The sequence below is a fragment of the Crotalus tigris genome, unplaced genomic scaffold (genome assembly GCF_016545835.1).
Source record: "Crotalus tigris isolate CLP2741 ecotype Arizona unplaced genomic scaffold, ASM1654583v1 scf7180000018517.1768243, whole genome shotgun sequence".
NCBI classification, from domain to species: Eukaryota; Metazoa; Chordata; class Lepidosauria; order Squamata; family Viperidae; genus Crotalus; species Crotalus tigris.
In genome coordinates, this window is record NW_024097052.1 from 396,146 (window position 1) to 405,659 (window position 9,514).

Here is a 9,514-nt window from a genome sequence, read left to right on the forward strand (position 1 = left end):
TGGGTCGGGACCCCATTTGGGGTCGAACGACCATTTCACAGGGGTTGCCAAACAAGGCTGTCCGCCATTTTTCCCCCCTTTTCTTTGGCCACGCCCCTGGCACCTGGTGATGAAGTGGTTGAGGGTCACCACAACATGGGGAACTGTATTATGGGGTCGCGGCATTAGAAAGGTTGAGAACCACTGCTTTAGAGAGTAGGATGCAATGAAGCGGAAGGGAAGGAGGAAAGAAGGGAGGGAGGGATGGAGGGAGGGAGGGAAGGGAAGGGAAGGGAAGGAAGGAAGGAAGGAAGGAAGGAAGGAAGGAAGGAAGGAAGGAAGGAAGGAAGGAAGGAAGGAAGGAAGGAAAGAAATACAAGCTATATGTTGGAGAAGGGTAACCAAACATTTTCCCACACATGCACTGCCCTTAACTTCCAGAGGGAAGGAATAATACCAATGTAATCAATCAACCAACGAAGAAAGAGAAAATACCATTGTGTACCATTCCTGGGTATATTATCATTGAAATGGGCATGTTTATTTTTCATTTTCCTTTCCTTTCCCCTTCTTCTCCTCTCCTCTTTCCCCTCTCCTCCTTAATTTCCTTACTTATATCTGTATTTATATACCTGACACACTCTCCTTCCATTTGTCCTCAAAACAATATCTCAATGAGGAAGTTTGGGGTGAGAGAGAATGGAAATTGCTCAGAGTCACCCAAAGAGCTTCTATGGCAAAGTGATGCAATAGCTTCACCCATCACATTTTAGGTGCCCAGTTTGCCCTTGAGAGTCTTCTAGATAAGTCCTTGATCACAGATATTATTCAGCTGAGAGAATGGCTACCCTGATTTTCTTCTGGGATCTTGATGTTTCAACTATGCAATGTGTTGTGTCCTGAGCCTGCAAATGCAGGCTCGGGACGTTGCAAGGGTCCCGGGCTTTGCAAAAGCTGCCCGGGACCAGACTGAGTGGTGCCAGCTTTGCACGCGTGCGCAAGGCGCGAAAAGTGCCTTATTATGTAATCATGTTGTCCGGGGATCTGGGCATATAAAAGGAGGCCTGCCTGCCTCTGCTCGTTGTTGGAGTTTTGACTGGATGCACAATAAAAGGTTGTTATACAGCAATGTGTCCTTTTCCTTCGCCTTCGCTTCAAGGACTTAACACAATGTATAAAATGGGCCTGGGACAGCCACAGTGTAGGTGTGAGTGTGTGGGTGTGTAAGTGTTAAAAAAAAATCAAGATGTAGTCTGAATAAACAGTTTCTCCATTTCTGAATGCAGAGTACACTGTCAATTTAATGTTGATGTTCATCCAGGGATGTCCATGTACAGAATTTTTTTTTAGATGTTTGTGAGACAGTGTTTGCTGTAAACACTGACTTTTCTTGGCTGAACTCTACTCGTTTGGCTCCTGTTTGGTTTCGTACATCAAGGGAAAACTTTCTCATTATTCCAGATGTTATTTTATGTCCAACTTTTATATTCCAGTTTCCTATAATTAGTGTTGATGGCCCTAGTTCTAATATGTTGCAGGTCTCCGCAGAGTAGTTTGTCTTCCACTTTCTCTGCATGTATAGAGACTTAAATCCTTCTATTCTTGATTGGTTTTCCTTGGATTTGAATCAAGATCATTCCGTGGTTTGGAATGTGGAATCCGAGCACTTACTTGTGTTAATAATGAAGGCTTCCCCATTTCTTTTATAATTTTCTCATCTACCATAAAAAAACGGAGGCTCCTCTGAAGCGACCCATTCCTGTCCATTTCAGTTTGCTGATTCCTAGACCATCTGATTTCAGTCTTCACACTTCTGCTCTGTCAGACTAATTTGACCAAGGTTCATTGTTCAGAGATTCCAGATGCCAAGAAGGCACATCTTGCAAGTTCAAACCTACCTTCTGCTTTTGGGGTGTTTCACTTTTGAGCACGTCACAAGAAAAACCAAATGTACAGATATAGTATAGGGGGTACCTTGCTCAATAGTAGTAACTGTGACAGGGATCTCAGAGTCCTAGTAGACAATCACTTAAATATGAGCCAGCAGTGTGCTGCAGCTGCCAAAAAGGCCAACACAGTGCTGGGCTGCATTAACAGAGGGATAGAATCAAGATCACGTGAAGTGTTAATACCACTTTACAAGGTCTTGGTAAGGCCACACTTGGAATACTGCATCCAATTTTGGTCACCACGATGTAAAAAAGATGTTGAGACTCTAGAAAGAGTGCAGAGAAGAGCAACAAAGATGATTAGGGGACTGGAGGCTAAAGCACATAAGGAACGGCTGCTGGAATTGGGTATGTCTAGTTTAATGAAGAGAAGGACGAGGGGTGACATGATAGCAGTCTTCCAATATCTCAGGGGTTGCCACAAAGAAGAGGGAATCAAGTTATTTTCCAAGGCACCTGAAGGCAGGACAAGAAGCAACGGATGGAAACTAATCAGGGAGAGAAGCAATCTAGAACGAAGGAGAAACTTCCTGACAGTGAGAACAATTAACCAGTGGAACCACCTGCCACTATAAGCATTTAATGCACCAACACTGGAAATTTTTAAGAAGAGACTGGACAGCCATTTGTCCGAAATGGTTTAGGGTTTCCTGCCTGAGCAGGGGGTTGGACTCGATGACCTCCAAGGTCCCTTCCAACTTTATTATTATTATTATTAACGTACTTGTGTTTTCCCTCTGCACTTCTTCACCAGCTCATTGTATACTATCTGTCCTTATCTTCAAGTATCCTATTGATAAGAGATCTGGCTGCATAGTCCCTATATCACTATACTGGTGGGTGGGGGTTTCTACCTTGGGACATTGGAATATGCAAATTCCTTTGTCATTGCAAGATAATTATAGAGAAAGTTCATTTTTTAGTAGTCTTCAGTTCTTAGCTTGTCTCTTTTACAAAAGTGCCTCTCTTCCTAAATATGGACATGAACTACCAATACCAGACATTCTCATCACGGTAAACATCTAATCAACAAAGTACATGTCCCAATGTTAATCTTTAGAGGTAGCCCCCCCCCCTCACTTATTAGAATGGCCTGCCTCATGACATTCATCTAGGCTCTCCACATCTTTAAGGCTAGTGAGGTGCCCCACAGACTACGGGCACTTTGAAAATAATTCCGGACAGAGTTATGGGAAAAGCACAGGTTGTTTTTTTTACTTCTGAGCAATCGTTTAGCAACTGTTCAAAGTTACAACGGACCCTCCAAAAGCTACTTACATCCTGGTTTTGGGTAAAATTGGGTCTGGTCCTGTGCGACCCTCTTTAAAATTTCCAGCCTCAATTAAGGTGATAAATCAAGGACTACCTGTATGATAAAAGGAGTCTATAGGGCCGTCGTGATGGTGTTGTGGGAAGAATCCAGAGAAAAAAAATATTTGGGGGAATATTAAAAAGGCAGAATATATATAAAGGATTTTAAAGGCGGAAAAGCAAGCTCGGTTTTTCTTAATAGCCCCAAGCAGAAACTCAGCAGAAACCAGCTTTTAGAAATGCAGATGTAATAATCCATTCAGGAAGGTTGGAGCCACTGAGACTCAGATCAAAATACATGACTCAGGTAACACAAAGCCTCAAACAGGAACAGGAAACAACCTCAAAAGCCCCAGAAGATATAAAAACCAACCACTTCCAGCAACATGTGGTCAGCTTTCCCAGAGCCATCTTTCTGTCTGGCTTTCCTCTTCAATAAACTACAACCTTTTTTCTAAAGCAGTCTCCATTTTGCTTATTCCCGGCTTGGACTGGACCCTGATGAAGATTTTTCTTTCAACAGTGTAATAGATGTTCTAGCTTTTTTTTTTTTTTAGTGTGTGTCGAACAAAACAAAGAGGAAAAAGCATTTGAACCCAGCCTACCTCAGATCCCCCACTGTAGAGGTACCACACTGGTTATTTTTCTCACTTTAACCAAATTGAGTCCTATTTCCATTCTGGTGCCATTTTCCTATCTAAAACTGATTGTTTTAAGGTCAACTGAAGCACCCACCCGTATGAAAGTTACACTTAACGGAAAGTTGGATAAGATTTTCCTCATCAGTTGTAGCTGAGTTATTATTTTGAACGTTGGGCCAATTTTCTGGTTTGAATGGCTGGCTTATTGTTGATGTTAAACGGTTTTCTATAACTGTCAGCCTGATTTGTGAGATAGTTTTACTGTTGTTTTTAGAGTGAAAAAAAATTGCTTGAAATGCAACGTTACAGGGTTTGCTTTATACAAGCCACTGTGGGAGGCAATTTTGAAAAATTGGGAGGAAAATGTTGAAAACAAACCAAGTGGTGCTTTAGGTTTCATCTGAATCAATCTAGTCACTGGACTGTTGCTGACCATCTCGACGGCCGCAAAAATGTGAGGGGAAAAAAATAGGCTGCCCTTGAGTTGAACTCAAATCTCGGTGAGTCCATGGACACGTCCGTGCAGTGGTGTTGGCAGCAGGACAAAAATGGCCGAGGATTGATGTCCGAGATGTTTTTTCAAGGCCCTATTTTAGCTCAGAGCTCTGGAATATCCCGGTACTCTCATATTAAAGTACTAACTAGAACTCAACCATGTTTACTTCTAAACTCAAACCAGGCTCTAGCAATTTCACGTCACGATAATACAGGTAGACCTCGACATACAGTCGTAATGGAACCTGCCCATTATGGTTGTTTGTTGTGACAGCCATATGAAAGCGATTTTATGACCTTTTTTATGGTGGTGGTGATTGTTAAGTGAACATTGTGGTCTTTAAGCAAATCAGTGGTTCGCTAGGGGCAGTTTTGTTCCAAACCAGAAAGGCAGCCATGTTGCCAACTGCTCGAAGTTTAGTCACATGACTGCAGAGGGGACCTGACCATCGAAACTTTGAATCCAGGTTGTAAGTTCCCAATTTTGGATCGGTTGTAAGTTTAAATGGTCGCTAAGCAACCGGTTGTAACTTGAGGATTATCTGTACTATCAGCTTGCAAATAGTCTCTCTTGTTTAGCAGTGTAGGTTGTTACTAGTTTAGATTAGGTGTGTGTTTTTTTTAATTTATTTAAACTTACCTACCATAAAATACGGCTTCACTCTCTGGTTTCTGATGCATAGAAGGAATTGCATTCTGCACACAGGCAACACACACGGTCAGGAGATGGCAAAACTTTCTGTCTTCAGGTCCCATCCTCTCCTCTGGTATGCTGACCATGACACATTTGATAATCCACAAAATCTTGTGAGATCTCACATGGATTCTTCCAGATTAATGAAACTTAGTGAGATTTCTCCAGGAGGCTTCTGTATGTATTTATGAGTTGTTCAAGAACTTCGCAAGAGAGGCATGGAAGTGCCTCTTAAGGATTTGAGGCTGTCAGATTTCTCTAACAGTAAAAAAAATCAGTCCAAGGAACAACACTGTTGTTTCTCAGATTTGTATAATTTATCCAGGAAAAAGTCAAAGTAACAATAGAAGAATTGTGACCTATATTTTACTTTCAGACTAGAAGCATTTTTATAAATAAATGTATTCTTCCTTCTTCTTCTTCTTCTTCTTCTTCTTCTTCTTCTTCTTCTTCTTCTTCTTCTTCTTCTTCTTCTTCTTCTTCTTCTTCTTCTTCTTCTTCTTCTTTTTCTTCTTCTTCTTCTTCTTCTTCTTCCTCTTCTTCTTCCTCCTCTCCTCCTCCTCCTCCTTCTTCTTCTTCCTCCTCCTCCTCCTCCTCTTCTTCTTCTCCTCCTCCTCCTCCTCCTCCTCCTGCTTGTACATGTCAGGCTGCTGAACTATTCAATAAAACATTGCCATGTCATAGGTGATGGTTTGAACAGAAACCAGTCCTTTTCCATCTATTTGTGAAGAATAGCTAACATTTTGCAGGACACTGGCATGACACACCTACAACACTCCTGTTCTATAATTAATACTGTGTCATTAATACCAGACAGCTAATTTGGTGTAGTGGAAAAGGCATCAGGTTAGAAACCAGGAAACCCTAATTTCTAGTCTTTCCCTTAAGGCACAAAGCTGACTGGGTAACCTTGGACCAGTCACTTTCTATCTCAGCCCCAGGAAGCAGATAATGGCAAACCGCTTCGGAAATCTTGCCAAGAAAACTACAAGGACGTATCCTGCAGTCTTCAAAAATTGGACATGATTGAACAGAAGACAATAATTAACAATTATAATGCTATAATGTATATTATGTTCCAACCATCCTTTAGCTCAGCACACCTCACGTACATCACATCATTGGAAATCCCCAGTCTGAAAGAATCCAGATGCAAAGCATGGATTTCCTACACTACTTGGCCTTGTGGTTTGGCCCCAGTCAAAAGGTAGACCTTGCCTGTCATTTGGTTTAAAATTAAAATTCCATTCCACCCCACTCTCTTTTTTTTATAGTCCACCCAAGCCAACAAGGGGTTTTGTGTACTTGACGCCTTCGGTGTTTCTCAGATTTTGGCTTGAGATGAAGGGTTATAAGGGCAGGCTTTCCAAAGTCAGAACTACAAAAGAAAAAAAAAAGATGAATTGTGTGGAATGATCTCACCTGGGACAAGAACCAAGAGCTGCAAAAAGCAGCATATTCTTCTCTCCTTCTTGAAACATAACTCCAAGGACATCAACAAGAGGAGGGTCAAAAAAATCAAGGTGGTGATCAAGATCTTATGGTCGCAGTCACCATCTTGAATTTGTATCTACACCTATAGACCCCCTTGAATCATACCATTACTAAGCCGATTGCATAATCATCCAACACCAATTACCCAGTGACCCCACAGCTGAGTGGGGCGACAAACTGGGTCTCACTAACACCAAGAGGTCGTTGATGAAAGATGTTGAAATTGACAGGGGTGCCCTGTAATTTGTAAGAGACTTTGGTGATGTCCTTGGGGAACATCTGAAAGAAAGACAAAACCATCGAAAGAGTTGGAGAAGCAATTACCGTATTTCCCAAAAAATAAGACCCAACTGGAAAATAACCCCTAGTGAATTTCCATGACTGAAGGTGGAATTCAGAAGCATCGATGGATGGAAATAGAAGAAGTCAAGAAGATGCCTTTGATTGCCCAATGGACAGCCCCATCTTTTTTTTTACATGTCTAGTAACACATGGTAGAGTTTTGGTCACCCACTCATGGGTACATCTTATTTTTTAAACTCTTGTTCCAGAAACTCCTAAGTGGGTTGAACCCAGGTCTCTTCTTTCCCCATAATTAAGATTAAAAAATAAGCCAGACATGACTAAAGCAGATGTCACTTCCCCAGGCCAAAAAGTCTGCAATTTTCTTGAGTAAAGAAATAAGAAAAGAAGCAAGGAAGGAAGGGAATTCCAATCCATATGAAATTCCATGGTTGGAGCCATAAATATTTACTGGAATTAATAAGTCCAGATTGACTTTCACAAGAAAAAAAGAGAGTATCTTTGGCTTTGCTTCTAAAACATTTTTCTAAGTAAACAGATTGTACTCAAAGAATGCAATTTAGAAATCTAATTTCAAGTGGAAACTCTTCCAGTTCACGATATTTACTCAGCAAGGACTCCGACTTGTTTTCATGCAGAGTGTCTTAAGAAGTGTCATAAGTACCAAATGACTGATTTCACCCTTTGCCCTAAACTATGGTTTGATTTTAAAAAAGCCCTAACTGAATGCATTCAGACAACATTATTTCCCGGCATAGGGTTACAAGATTAGCAGAAGCCCATGGGATGTTCTTCGTTTATTAGATGAGTAGTTAGTATAGGTTTTAAATCTTAATTGTTTGGGAGAGGGGTTTATTTTATTTGGCATTTAATCTTCCCCAATGCATTCTTTGCAATTATACTTCGTTGTAATGTTAGATACTTTTACTTTGTTGATACTAATTGTTTTAGATACTGTTACTTTGATGTAATTTTAGATGTTATCATATTTAATATAATTTTAATGTTTTCATTTTGATATAGTAGAGGCTACATCCTGGACCTCACATATAGATGTTAGATTAGTTTATAAATGTATTTTAATTCTGTCTTAAGCTTTATTCTGTTTATTTTCTCTACTGGTCTATGACTACAATTAAACTGAATTGGAATATATGGCATTTTATTAACTGTTAGCCACCCCCAAAGACCAAAAATAAATCAAAAGCCTCATTTACAAACCAGAGGGGTAGGATTTACAGATAAGCCATAATCCCAAGCCAAATGATATTATAGCATGGTATGGCTCCTTTATCCAGCCAGAAGGTTAATATGGACGTGCTATTGAATAATTATGCAGAAAATATGAAGATTTACTGTGGAGATGTCTGTGCAACTCACCCAGTGGTGGGATTCAAATACCTGAACATCCGGTTCTCTGCGTGGATGCAGGCTCGGACCTCTGAAGCCTAGAATAGACTTCCGGAAGTGACATCCATGCACTTCCTGTGGGCTGTTCTAGGCCTGGGACGCCTCCTCCAGGCCTCCGAAACCTAGAATGGACTTCTGAAAGTGACATCCACGCACTTCCGGCGGGCTGTTCTAGGCCTGGAGGCCTCCACCAGGCCTAGAACGGACTTCCAGAAGTGACATCCACGCACTTCCAGCAGGCCGTTCTAGGCCTGGGAGACATCACCAAAGTCTCTTACAAATTACAGGGCACCCCTGTCAATTTCAACATCTTTCATCAACAACCTCTTGGTGTTAGTGAGACCCAGTTTGTCGCCCCATCAGCTGTGGGGTCACTGGGTAATTGGTGTTGGATGATTATGCAATCTGCTTAGTAATGGTATGATTCAAGGGGGTCTATAGGTGTAGATACAAATTCAAGATGGTGACTGCGACCATAAGATCTTGATCACCACCTTGATTTTTTTGACCCTCCTCTTGTTGATGTCCTTGGAGTTATGTTTCAAGAAGGAGAGAAGAATATGCTGCTTTTTGCAGCTCTTGGTTCTTGTCCCAGGTGAGATCATTCCACACAATTCATCTTTTTTTTTCTTTTGTAGTTCTGACTTTGGAAAGCCTGCCCTTATAACCCTTCATCTCAAGCCAAAATCTGAGAAACACCGAAGCAGCATGGGTTCAGCCGGTTCTCCGAACTCCACAAAATGTAGCTACCAAACCGGTGTGAACTGGCTGAATCTCACCACTGAACTCACCCACACTCCAAAGGCACATCCCTGACACTTGACAACATTTCATAGGTTAAAATATATTTTGACAGCAGGAACACTGAGCAAATGACAAATTCATTTAATATGCTTAGGATTCCCTTCCAATGTCATTTTCCCAGGCCAGTTTATTCTCAACCTTGGTGACTTTCAGATGGGGGGACTTCAACTCCCAGAATTCTTCAGCCAGCCAAAGATGAGAAACTGCTCTACGCAGATTCGTGATTTGGTCAACCTGACTTGAGGGAAACAAGTCAGATGCTGGGGAATACAACTTCAACTTACAATCACAATGGGGACCAGAATTTCTGTTGCTAAGCAAAGCAGTTGTTAAGAAAGTCACTCCCATTCTATGACCTTTTTTTATCATGGCTGTTAAGCAAATCACTGCAGTTGTACTCTATGTCATAGAACCGTGGTGGCGAACCTATGGCA

General features: G+C 41.3%; 1 protein-coding gene across 6 annotated transcripts in view; it reads right to left on the reverse strand.

Annotated features, from left to right (window-relative positions):
* Positions 1-9,514, reverse strand: part of TEKT2 (tektin 2) — a 76,937-nt gene that overhangs the window by 35,317 nt on the left and 32,106 nt on the right. The gene's annotated exons all lie outside the window — the stretch shown is intronic.